This window comes from Micropterus dolomieu, linkage group LG06 (assembly GCF_021292245.1).
Source record: "Micropterus dolomieu isolate WLL.071019.BEF.003 ecotype Adirondacks linkage group LG06, ASM2129224v1, whole genome shotgun sequence".
Lineage (NCBI taxonomy): Eukaryota > Metazoa > Chordata > Actinopteri > Centrarchiformes > Centrarchidae > Micropterus > Micropterus dolomieu.
In genome coordinates this window covers 5,610,007-5,624,275 of record NC_060155.1, presented here as the reverse complement: position 1 = coordinate 5,624,275, position 14,269 = coordinate 5,610,007, and positions in this window count along the sequence as shown.

Here is a 14,269-nt window from a genome sequence, read left to right as displayed (position 1 = left end):
ACAGAGACAGGCGTTTGTACAGGATTGTACAGAATTGGATAAACAGTAAACACATCCAGCTGATGGACATAAATACAACTTTGGTTTGACATAAACATATTAAGCTGCATTGGGAGTAAACCCATTGCACTGAGCTGACAAGAATAAACGTGTGATTATGCAAAAGTTTGGATGTTGAGCGTCTGAAATTCGAAAGATATGACAAATGTTTTTTAGTAAGGATGAACATTTTACTGACAAACAAAACTAATTGAGATGATGTAAACACATCATATGCACATAAACGTATAAAGGGAGATGATATCCAGGAGTCGACAGACTTTGAGACAAATAAATGTCTCTGTCTCTCTAATTGAGCCGCTGAAGAGTTTGCAGCAACACTGGCAAGACAGACAACCCCTTCTGTGGGAGGAATTAAAATAAAATAATTCTCACACAAGCAGAATGTGGTAGAGAAGCAAAACAAAATCATTAATTCTTCATCTGAATCATGACCTTTATCCACCACCTGCAGCCCACACAGCGCCGTCTGTCTATCTGCTGAGATTAAACCAGACACCAAAAGTTGTCCACGTGTCAGTTGGGGTGAAGAAGAGCTGTACATGACCAGAGCAAAGAGCAGAGAAACAATTTGAAGCAAAGTCAGATTTGATAGTGGCTTTCTGCAATTTCTGTCTCCTATGCAGCCTCTAAAATGTGTGTCATAGTTTTATGTTAAGGATGTTTATTTAGGTTTTACACCTACAGTAAATTTTAAAATACATACATTATGTTAAAATCTAGGCTCTTTTTAGACACGATTGGTTTCACAGAGCCAAGTGTGGGAATGTTATCATTGCCCAAGTGCATTTGACAATCTGCCTCTTGTATTGTTTATGTCTCCCCAACAAGCCACCTCTAAGTCATTATGCCTACAACAACTGTAGTTTCCAAAAATCTATCAGTGCCAGTACCAAAGTTGGAATTAGCATTACATCATACAGACAGCTAAAATTTTTACAGACAAATTTCCCTGCGGTTCCACAAAATAGCTTAGCTTAGTTTAAAATAAGAGAAATCTTCACATTTATCCTGGGGTTTTATGAACCTGTATAATTGTAATATATAACAACATAATCGGCAGCTGATCTGGACACAAACTCACACAGACACAGTCCAAATGTATGATTGTGGTGTTCATTCTTAGCTAGCTTCCAGCTGCTCTCTGTACAGTTGGTACGCTGGCTGTTTGGGGCCGTTTGCACAAACAGTCCACTGCCCAAATCAAAATAGAGTCTATCGGCGGAGATGGAAGATGTTGGATGCTGTGGCATCATGGAGTCTTATATCAGATGGTACAAATGAGCCTCCTAGGGACTTTGAGGTGCAGGGCTGAATTAGTCTGTTGCTGAAGAGCAATTCTGCCGTTTGCAGTGTTATATTAACACTAGATTCAATAAGACCATACTGTTTCTCCTGAACTCGCACCAAAAGAGAAAACACATTCTTGAATTCATCAGTCACAGTTTGCAGGAACTAGTGCCTTCATTCCACATGTGCAACCTAATGAACATCGGAAGTCATTCATTTTAATGAAGGGTGAGGAGAGACGAATGCACTAGTGCCATCTTGAAATCGTCCAATCTGTTTGCCCATGGAAGATGCATAGATTTTCTTAAATGTGTTTGTGTGTGCTGTAGTGAATCTACTCTTCGTCAACAAAGTAATGAATAATAATATTTTGAAATACTTTATAATAAGCACTCGTTTGCCGTCAGCCCAAGGCCTTCAGGACTCCTTGGGTATAGCTTAATACTGGCTTAATAATAATTACACAATTCTTTACTAGTGATCAGTTAGTTAGTGATTGCTTAATTATTTTAAATCAGTTTAAGTCAGTCAGTCTCACATCTAAGGGTGAATCCTCCGTCCAGTGACCTGGAGCTAAACAGGACACACACACAGTTCCTGTGATTAAGTGAAGATTTATTACAACTAAAGTGAATACAAAGTAAGGTTAAATGTATCAAAGAAATAAAACAGAATGCAATCAGTGAAATATAGAACAGAATTAACAGGGTTCAATCTGAATTTCGTTTTGGCTATCGTGGAGAGGATGTTTGAAAGAAATAAGAGACAAATGGATGCAAGTTAACGTTACATGATGATAATTAAGTTCAATTGAGCTAGTGTTTCGGGACTAAAAGGATTAAAGCAAAAGGATTAAGGACATCACTTGACCACAGAGTGTAGCGTTGTGTGCCTGCTTGTTGGTTCTCTCAGCCGGTATGGTGCTCAGACGGCCCCACGATTAGCTGGCTCAGTTTCGTTGCGTTCACGGCCCTCAGTGACTTGGCACGCCACATGGCCGGTCGCCAGGATTGGGTTTCCGCTAGTGTGTTTGTCCCAGGGTTCTATCCTAGTTGGCTGGTAGTTATGGGAAAATCTTGCGGTGAAAGGGTGTTGGTGAAGTTCGGACTCACATGGCTGAGTCCTCCTTTTTTAGAAAGATATTTAGAGACTGATTTCACCAGGGCAAAGGTTAAATTAAGCTTTTAGAAAAATGGCAGTTCTTTCAATGAAGGAACTCATACTGCGCTGTTCCTAAGGAAGTGGTGGTCCAGTACTCTCCTGTAATGTATTTCAAAATATATTTTAAAACATTTGGTGGAGCTAGACAGACTATGTTCTTTTTGATCCAGATTCACGAATGATAATTTGTGTGTTTGTGTGTGTCAAGCTGCATCTCAGTTCCTCCTGGTGAGGTTACTACAGCCCAAGCAGGGCTACAACCACCACAGACAACAAAGACTTTCATTGTATTCAAACTGCTGTCAGGCACAGTGATGTGTTGCAACCAAGAGGGAACGAGACAGGCAGAAAAAGAAAAAGATGAAGGAAATAGTGGAAGGTAACAAGAGAGGGTGTCTCACCTTCAAACAGCGAGAAGAACAAAGATATGAGTGTAAAAAAAGAGGTGTTTGGAACAGTCAGCCAACGTTCATGTAACGTACTCCAACATGGACAGAATGAAAAAGCAACAGAGAACAAGAGGAGCGAGAAGGAGAAGAAAAAAGGTTGTTTTTGTCCGACATATCAGCCGCCCAGGTGTCTGTGTGGAAATAATAGAGTGAGCAGACGGAACAGTGAAGCTGTGTGTTCATCTGGTGAATGGAGCTCCTCTGGGACATCATGCACACAAATTGATTCCCTCTCTCTCTCTCATCGTTTATCAAGGTCAAATCTGAGTCATCTAATCCTTTGTTGAGTGAATGATGAACCCAGGAACAGGGCAGGCATTGTGTCAATGTGAAAACACCTGAGAGTTGATGCAGTCGGTACACCGGACTGTGGACCAGTCATTCAACTTTAAATTAGGGCTGTCAGACGATGAATTTTTTCTTAATCGTGATTAATCACATGTTTTATCCCATGATTGAAATGCTATTATTATAATATATCTTAACTGTTTTGAGTCTGTAATAACAATAACAAGAAGAAAGTTAGTTTTTGAAATTGACTTTAAGATTTATTTATTTGATTATTTCAAATCCAAAGATGTGCAACGAGACTAAGCTTCCTTAATCTTGCTTTCAAAAATTCTACAGCAAAAGTGCATAGCAAAATGTACAGACATTATTAAGTGCATAACAAACAAAATACTCCATAGCTACATTATTTTTTAAATCAGTTGAAACCAATGACACAGCACTTGCTTTAAGTAAGAGTTTCACTTTGACTGCTTTCTCCGTTTCATACTTCAATTGTCCCCTGTGATGACGATGTATATAACTTGTACTCTTCAAAATTGTGCTAGTTATATACTCAGTCCACTAGCATTAACCTGATTAGCTGTATGCTTAGCTCGTTGATGTTAACGTTAGCTTAAGCTCGAAGTGCTTTGGTGATATTTTAATTCCATTTCACACAAAGTGCATACTGCTTTTGACTTGTCAACCGAGCCGTCTGGGACTGTGTTGTTGTTCATCTCCATGGCTGCAGCAGGAGGTAGGAAGTGTCTGTGGCGACATGACAAGTTAGTGTCAGGGACAGTTGAGTGCAGCAGCAGGAAACAGAGGAGTGGACCCAAATGCAGACAGAGGCGATGGAATTGCAGTCCAACAAAGATTTATTAACCAAGTGAAGTGGGCTTACAATGGGAGCTCAGCGGCCAAACAAAAACATAATCCACAGGGAAAAATCCAAAACAAAGGAGCAAGCTACAAACCATTGATAAATCCACAAGAGTGAGTGTAGGGACGGGACGGGACGGGACGGGACGGGACGGGACGGGACGGGACACTCCACACAGATAAGGACAGAACAAACACTGAACACCACTGTGGACAATATATACACTGGCAAACGAGCAGGGAGGGAAGCACAGCTGAAACACATCAGGTAATCAACAACAGGAACAAAGCTAGACAAGAACACCAGGCACCGAAGATTACAAAATAAAACAGGAAGTAAAGTACTCTGGAACACACAAGGACAGATCTACCAAAGTAAAACACAAAACATGGAAATACTGCAAAATCAGGGCATGGACAGAGACCGGACCAAACAGGAGACAGGACTACAATAAACGTGGAGACATAAGACTAAGGACGAAGACACAGACCAAAATAATAAAACATATTACTACACAGACCAGGAAAAACACTAAACATGAACTAAAGCACAAGACTCAAGAACTAAAATGCTAAGATAAGAGACAAGACAGATACTAAGAAACTTAAACATGCGAATGAACAAAAGACTAGATTAAGCTACAAAACCCCGAACATGACAAGATCAAATAAAGCTTACAGAACACAAAACCAAACCTATGAAAACAGACTAAACAGGAAACACACAACCAAATCCTAACAGTAATTGTGCATTGAAGGTTCAAAATAGTAGCAGCCAAAGATCTTTAGCAAAGATTCTTTGTTAACAGCACCAGTGATGGTGTAAGATGAGAATATTTGTCATATGCGATTAACAATTAAAACGCGTTATTGTCATTAATCACATCTCAATTAACGCGTTAATGCTGACAGCCCCACTTTAAACACATGAGTGGTTGCAGTTACATGAGATGTGTTTATCTTTTCTTTTTAAATGAAATCAGATTCATAATTAACACAAAACAATTTATATGGACATCAAAAAAGGTGATAGTACAATATGACTGATCCACTGTGGGTCATCACAAAGAAAGTGACAAAAGAATATATAGAGATAGAATATATCTAGCTAAAATAAACCTGTTATTTAAAAAGGGTTCTCCTGTCTGTATGTGTTTCTGCGCTTGAAAGTTAAGCATGAAAAATAACAACATTAATAATAAAAAAGTTGATATTGTTGCCACCTAATTATGTACTTCAGATAATGCACTTTAATGTGAAGGACTTCTATTTTAAATTCTGCAAATGCACTCAGACATTTTGTTCTCCACCCAATACAGACATAAAAGAGCTAAATGCTACATAAAAGGATCTAATTGGACCATTTATGTCAATTTCCTCTCTATTAGGATGTGGCGACATTGACAAAACACGAACAGATTAAAGAGGAACATTTTGTCAGAGCCACTCTGCTAATAGCCTAGTTTATGCATTCCATCTTTGTAAATGTTCATCTCGTCAGATGGTCACTATCATCGGATGATAAGGAACCTAAGAAAAGGAGACTTGAATCGGTTCCCAGTTGTTATTGAGATTATGCCCATCTTTCTCTTCATCCTCCTTCTTGTTGATTGGTTGTTAGTTAGTGTGACTGACAGAGGAGATGCTCTGAGTAACGGCTTCAGATTTTGTTGTATATTTGATTATTTTTAGATTCTAACTTCTTGAGTTTTTGATTATGAAAAGTTTCTCTCATTCAGATTAGAATACACTTACTGTACACTATACACTATACTTAACACTATAGAAGCACACTGCCACATACATCTTTGGTTTCTCCTGAAACGGAGGTACAGAAGGATTGCTTGCTGTCTTCTCCTCCTTTCCTGTCGGTGACGTTATAATGTTTGCACAACGAGGACGTTTAAATGCGAATTAGAATTATTAGCCTTCAGTAGGCCTATAGTTGGTGCTGCAGGTAGTAATGCCATAATAATAATATAGTGGCAAATATTCATATGTTTTTTATTCATTCATTCTTGTCACCCACTGACCTGTTTAATAAACCAATCAATGTGATGTAAAGGGAGATGCAGCCCACATAGATGATGGCGACAGGATGCAAGTCTGTCATGTAAGGTCCTTTAGTGCAGAATTGCAGTGTGAAACCAAACCAAAACTAACCGAATGTATGAAAATGTATCAAAACATGAACTTTGGTTCAGACCTTGGTGCTGACTTTCAGGTGTGAAAGCCCCCACAACAACAATATAATAACACAAGTTATTATTCCAAGCAGAGTACCTGAATGTCATAAAACATGTTGAGGGGATCTTTAAAGCAGCTAAACGTACCATGCCTCACGTTCACAGTTTCATCCTTGTTTTTCTTCCCTTTATAAACTGAGTTAGCAAGACAAAGCACAATCTGTTCACTGATTTTTGTAAGACAGCAGGGATTTAAAATGCTATTCAAAGCTCAACAAAAACATTATCTAAACTTAGTTTGCCACATAACGTAATAGGTTAACTTAATGTGCACGCACCTATTTCTAAAAACTTTAAACCTTGATATCTGCAGTGTAGGCGCACCAAACACTATTCCAGCTATGACTGTGGAGGGTAACGTTAAACAAGTTTCGCTCAGCTTAGTTTCTAGCTCACCAAGACCTGCTGTATTTGTGATGTGAGTAACACTGCGGTTTTATTCCATAGAGAAAGTTCTTTTTCTCAGGTGGGAATCATACAGTATACTGTATAACTGTAGACTGTGTAAGAAGATGTCAGCAGCTGGAGATTTCATGTATCCATTTTTACGTCAAAGCTTGTAATTATCTGTCATTTTTGCTTCTTGCTCAGCGTGTAAGGCATGACACTGAAACGAGCTGAAAGGGGGAGAGAGTTTGTTTATTGCTGTGATGACAAATGTTTTGAGTTTTAGTTCACCGTCACGTTGACAGAATGTCTGTGTGGTCTGTTGAAGGGCAACACTTTCTACATGCAGCGTCTCATCACAGCATCCAGGCTGTGTGGAGCAGACAAACCATTTTCCATCCCAGTGGATCACGTTTCCCCAACTGATTCAGCTGTGGGAGCAAGTGGTACTGTTCACTGTCAGATGTTTACAACAATGCATGGCCTGTCCTCTCCAGCTAATTAAATGCAGACAGATGACTGCTTGCGGTACTTGGAAATGTGAAGTTTTCTAAATTAAGCCTACTTACAGTGTCAGTGTGCATTAAAAATTAAACTGTGAAGTACAGTTAACTTCAACACAAAGCTTTTTCAAGTCAAAACATCTAGCTGTATGGGTGCACCTTACTTCCCTTCTGTTTGCCAAGTTGCCTTCGTTTCTATTTAAGGATTGCCAGGATGTCTTGAGCGGGGCGGCACGGTGGTCCGGTGGATAGCGCCTGTTGCCCCGGCCTTTCTGTGTGGAGTTCAAATGTTCGCTCCGAAGACATGCAGTTGATTGGTGACCCTAAAAATTGTCCTTAGGTGTGACTGGTTAAGTTTTGTCACATTTTTTTGTGTTTACTTCTTATTTACTGAAGAACATTTCAGTTTTGAGGGATTACCAAGGAAATTTCTAGGATAAAGACCCCATTTTGTAAGTATTTTAATTTATATGGGACAATTTGAAAATATATGTACAGTGAAAAGTAAAATGGTTTCTCCGTGTCACTTAACCAGGGACAGGGATCGCAAATAAGCCTTTGCTAGAAACTCTACATGCAACACATCTGCTGTTGTAAGCTGTTATAATGTGTTTCTTTTGGCATCGTCCCTGAAAAATAAATTCATACATAAATAGGTCAAACAAATTTTTAAAGGCGTGACGACACAATAAAGAATCAAACGTTGTCTACAAAGAGTTAGACGCAAGAAGGAAACTGGAAATGTTCCAAATAAATAATACATTGCAAACAGCTAAGCAGACATGGACAAGACATGTCAGGTCATGGATTGCCACCAGCATTACAGTTTTATCTTCAACACAGCCTGTCAGTATGGAGAAGCTGATGCTGTTGTTGTTGTTGTTGCTAATATGTATTCAGAAAAGGGAACCCTGTCATGTTTAATTCAGCGTACACTATAAAATAATTTAACAACATTTCCCCCACAGAGAAGTCGAGCTTTCTATCAGTGAGCTCTGAACAGCAGAGCTCAACATGGAGACCTTTTTGTATGTAGCTTTGAGAGCTGCAGAGTAGAGCAAACACACACACACACACACACACACACACACACACACACACAAACTGGGCTCTGTGGGAGTTGATTTGATGCAGTCTTAATTAATGATTTGATAATAGTTGAGGCGTTAAACAGAGCATGGGGAAAGGCAGGAATCCCAGATGAGAAGTGAAAGCGGAGCTGAACTGGCTGCTAATATGATGTGAAGGGTTTCTCTCGACCTGCTGCGGCACAAGCTCTCTCTCTCTGTCTCTCTCCTCTTTTAAAATCTAAATCAAGTCAGGTTGATTTGTACAGCTATTAAACACTCTTTCAGTATTAGAGAGCCTTTTAACATCCAACCTTTGAAAAAGCAAGGAAAAACTCCAGCTAATACTAAACTCTGGGTAAACCTTAAAACTGAAGGAAACCAGACAAAGAAGAAAAAAGAGGGAATAGTTTGGTGTACAGTGGGTGCTGAGAGTTGGAACATGAGGACAGGCAGTTGATTTCCTCAGACCACCTCAGCTTCACCTAGACCCCTACCGCAATTTGACCAAATTCTAATGGTTTGTCTCCTATTAACTTCAGTCTGCTCATCACTAGGGGCCAAACCAGCCAAAACGTCCTAACCCACCACTACACAATGTCACTTTTTCTTTACCGTTTCATTCATCATTGCAAAGATACAAGGCATATTCCCTCCTCACCTTTCAACCCCTTCATTTTCTCATTGCAGCAGTCGATTCTGCTCTGGGAATCAAGGCGGGCATCTCCTCGCGCCACAAACCCTGACTCCAAATCCTACCTTGTTTATATTTGACCTGGCCAAATCAAGCCGTTAGCATCATTTTACATACTGTATGTATGAATATAAAACATCAGTGAATTAGTTAAAAATAATGATGTTATTTATACAGTGCTTTCAAAGGTACTCAAAGGCACTGAGTTGACATGGTAATATTTTTTCTTTTTAAGGCAACAACAATAACAATGCTTTCATTGAATCATAAATAAAGCAGCCAACTGTTTATCATGCGTAGAACAGTCACTTGCATCTCTCGTCTTGCAGTGAAGCACATTTGCGTATGAGTTATTTTTTGCCAAATGGGTATTAAAGGGGAAAATGACATCTGCTCTCAGATACAAAACAAGCAGTTTTATAATTCTGTTTTACTCCTTAAAAGAAACAAGATACTCAAAGACAAAATGTCCACTGCACCTGTTAAACTATGTCTGCCCCTATTGAACACTGCTGAAAGAAACTGGCACACAATTGTGGCTTTATGTGATTATTGTTTTATAGCCTTAAAGTATAAACACATTCACAGCAAGTCTCAGACACAGACTTCACATAACTTTAAACAAGTAGGGATAAATGTGGAGATTTTCCAGAAACTTTCTTTTATATGAAATTTGATACATTTGTGATTTATGTGAACTGGTCCTCTAAAAGTTTGTTTACTTGTTGTATTTGCTGATCTTTGAATATCTACTTGCCTCTTATGACTATTTGGTTGTTTTACCTTATTTTTACATATATTTATATAATCCTCATCAACTCTTTTTCTCTCCTTAATTCTGAGCTTTGTGTTTTTATGCTACTTTTCTTGTTGTTCTTCCTATAATAATAAAGTCTATATAGTCAATATAATAATTTTGCTATCGCCACCCATGCCATCTTCTTATTGTATTCCTCATTCGCAGTTCCTATCCAAATTAAATTAGTATTAAAACTGTAGAAGTCCCACATCCAGATCACTTCCTAAATCTAATGAAGTGATCTCTGTGTCAATGACTCTTTTCTATTTTAAACAAAGCATAATGTGTCTAGTATTAGCTTTGGTTAGAACAGAATGGATTCCTTTAATAGGAATAAATGTTAATGCAATGGCACTCATCCAGGAGGGCAACATGAAAAAGCGTGCTTAAACATCTGTCTCGGCCATGGTCTGTTCTGGTTGAATGAATCAATGAACCAGGTTTGTCAGTGAGTCTCTTGAACCTTCTGGCTCTTGTCTGCTGCCATTAACAACCTGGCTGCAGCTCTCTGTTCGGCTCTGTGAGCTGCAGGCAAAGTCAGCCACTAAAGAAACGGGACAATTACACACATAATGAACACTGCCGAGAGGAGAAATTAAAATTTAAACTGAGCCAGGTGTACTGCTGAATGAGAGAGAGAGAGGGAGAGAGGGAGAATCAAATGAGCCGCCAGGTTTATGAAATTAGACAGAAGGACGAGAGGAAAAGGTGGGACTGAATAAATAATCAAACTGAAGCGAGGTGAGAATTAGTCTGAATTAGATAGCACTGTGGCCTCACAGCAAGAAGGTCTCGGGGTTCGAACCCCGGTCTCCCCGTGTCTGCATGGGTTTCTTCCGGGTGCTTTGGTTTCCCCCACCATCAAAAACATGTTAGGTAGGTTCTTCAGTCAGTGTCGTTTTCAATCTGGAGTTGGTCTACGGGTGCTGTGGCTGCCCACTGCTTCCTTCAGGGACGGGTTAAATGCAGAGGATGAATCTTGCTACATGTATGTGTACTGCGCCGTTGAGTCAGATTACAGTAAAAAAACGAGGATCAGTCCAAGTTGGGAGGGGCCGCTTGTATCCCCCCTCAAAATTGAATATTTTAGTTTGGCCCACTCACAGACACACACACAGCGTTCCGTTAGCAGCAGGTGTTGTGCCGAATTTAGCATACCTGCCGAGAATTGCATGCACCTCCAAATACTGCTTTTAAATGCTATAATATCCTTTGTGGGGTCCATCAATGTTGACAAATGATTCAAAGCACACATTTTATAAACGTTCAGAGTTGTCAATATTTTATTACTTAGTAGTGGCATTCCTTGAGGTTCAGCAAAAATATGTGGTGATAAGCACCTTTTATTAACATGCACAGCAAAGTGTCTGAAAAGGACCTTAAGAGGTGGATGCATAATTCGGCAGAACAGATGATGTAGGCTACCTGCCAAGATTTGCACCCACACTACCTGCCACTTAAAATGTCACTGCGTGCACATGCTGGCACGCGTGCCATAGGTTGACAACCCATGATATAAAGAGATTAAAACACAAAGAGAGAAGCTTTTTTGTCTGTTTTTTCTCTCTTCATGTTCAGTGAGTTTAAGAGCAGTCTGCTTTCTAATCAAACATTTGTTCAGTTAAAAAGAGATGCACTTTGAAGTTTTACAAAGGCTTTAGTTAATGAAACACCTCCCATGTGTTTAAATCTGCAGACTTTTGCAAATCGGACTGTTTGAAGATAAAAAATTATTTTTATTCAAGAGCTGGAAGTTGTGTTCACTGCAGTGAGAGGGCTGCCTCATAACTCTCGTTCTGATGACCTTATTTTCTCTAAACTATAATTCAGAGGTCTTGAGTTAAGCGGCCTTTTGATCTAAATTATGTTATTAATCAGCCGCCAGAGGAGAGGAACCACTAACGACCTTTATAATGAGAGGGCTGGAGTCAACATGCTTCTTCTTCTCTTCCCCTCACCTCCTGTCGTGCACTCTTCCCCAGTCGCTGCTCTTTTGTCCTTTCTAGTCCTCATTTCCTCCCTTTTCTTTTTCTTCTCTGACCATTTTTAACCTTCCTTCATGCTTTCATTATTTCCCCTCACTGGCTTACCTCTCCCAATTTATTTTGCAATATGGCTGAAAGGTTGCTGTTATTAAACAGTGCTCCTTCAGGTGCAGGTGCACAGGGCAGACCATCTCCACTGTTCCTCTGCTCATATCTTCATGCCATTACTGCCGGTTTCTGCATGTCACTTGCTGAAAAGTTTGTAAACAGTTTGTTTCCTGATCTTCCACCACTGTGAAAAAGGTTTTTCCTAGGTTTATGCACTAAAACAATGTGGTTACGTTTAGGGAAACATCAAGGTCTTTGTGGCTCTATAACAGTGTCACAGTCCTTTGCTTCCTTTTGCTGCAGACAGACAGAGGTCTTTGGCACTTGAACAAAACTATATTTAGCGTCGAATGCTGTTTCTCAAACTGTCCCTGTTTGTAATGGCCATTTCAAGGTGACTTTATAAGTTAAAATAAATTGTTTAATTGAGATGTCTGTTTCCGTACAACCCATGATGTTTCTTTTTTGCATACATAGGTCAAATTATAAAAGAGGTTTTAAGGCCTATAGCAGCGTAACTAAGGACTCACCTGAGCCAGCTCTAAGTGTAAGCTTTATCAAAGGGGAAAGTTTTAAGCCTTCTCTTAAATGTGGAGATGGTGTTTGCCTCCTGAACCCAAACTGGAACCTAGATTCACAGGAGAGGAGCTTTCTTACTTTGAGAGCGCGCACACATGAGGTGCAGACAAGTCCATCCAAATTAAAACTTGCTAACTGCTTTATTCACCAACGTTTCCAATTGTCTTGCCTTCATCATGGTGTTGCCTCAGACTGTTTCTGGTTTCCTTATAAACAGGGCTGGACTGGGATCAGTCGGACACCCCTCACCAATACACCATCCTTTCATACAAGTGTACCTACTGTAATATTCCCCCAAACCAGCTGAGTGGTATGTGCCGTGGATAAGCGTACCAGTACCAGCAAATGAATGAGTGTACTCATTCGGACAGAGGTGGCCATGGAGTATACAATTCATACTCAAGTACAAGTAGCCTACTAGTCGTTTTCACCAGAAGCAGACTTAAAAACTTAAAACAAGAGGTGATCAAGACTTTGGTGTAGCTGCTCCTAACCTGTGGAACAACCTACCAGTCCATATCAGAACCGCCCCAACTCTCGAACGCTTCAAATCACTGTTAAAAACATCTCTTTTCTGTGGCATTTCCATCGAGTTAAGTCAGTTATTATCCCAGGCGATTTTAATATTACTATATACTGTATGCCGTAATGTTTTATTGCTGTACTTTTACTGTGTGATTACTGTTTTATTGTTATTTTTAACCTGTAAAGCATCTTGGTCAGCCTTGGTTGTTTTAAGCGTGCAATATAAATAAAATTGATATTGATATTCACGGGAGCGTGGGATTAACCAAGCCAATGCTGACAAAATAACCTCATTTTAGCCAGTAGGACAGTTAGCCAAAGTTAAGACTGCTTTAGGAAACTATGCTAGCTACAAAAAAAATGTCAAATAGCTTATGCAGCGCTGTATGACAGTGAGTGATCACCAGCAGTAGGTGACAATCTCATTTTATGATAGCGTTATGATCATGTTCTAATCAGTGACCTTAAGTCAATAATTAGAACAAGTAATCATCTTCATTGTCACTACAGCATGGCACACACCCTAAGAGCGTCACTTTGTGTTGAAAAGTGGTGGGGACATTTAAGGGCTCAGATTAGGGGTGTGATGAAACAATTAGCCCATGAGACGTGACATAGCACAAAATTGGGGTCATGAGAACAAGACAAGAAAAAATATTTATTGATGAAATATACAATTGTGGGGTCTGAGGGTCTGGCCCCAGAAGATTTTGAGCATTGAACACTTCGCATTCTGGAGAAGGGGAAGCACACAATTCAGGTGGCAGGTGACAATTCAGAAATAAAAAAATATAATAAAATATACTGCAGTATTCAGCAGCTTATTATTTTGTTTGCTTAAGTTACTTTTTTGGACAACACAGATGTTTCTTCTATATTTACATTGTATTGCAGGCTTATTGTGCAAATAAACCTTTCTCATAGCATTTTCATTTGTTAATTAACATTTCTTGGTGCAAGTTTTGTTTAGAACATTTTTGACAAAAAGTGTTGGGGACATGTCCGCAGTGTAAATGACTACTAAGACCCTAGATCCATGCTTGTTCCCTAAAGGTCCCAGGTACAGCTACTCCATGCTTACCGCTTCACCTCCACTCTCCTCCTGCTCTCTCTCTCCCTTGGCCCTGTCACTTGGTCACTCTGCTCTGCTGTCACACGCCTCCTCCTCTGCCTGGCAGTGGCCACGGCTCTCCTTTACTCCTTCAAGTGCCTGTTCCTGCACTACGTTAGGTACTGCAGCAGATGTTGAAGCTACTACAGCCCC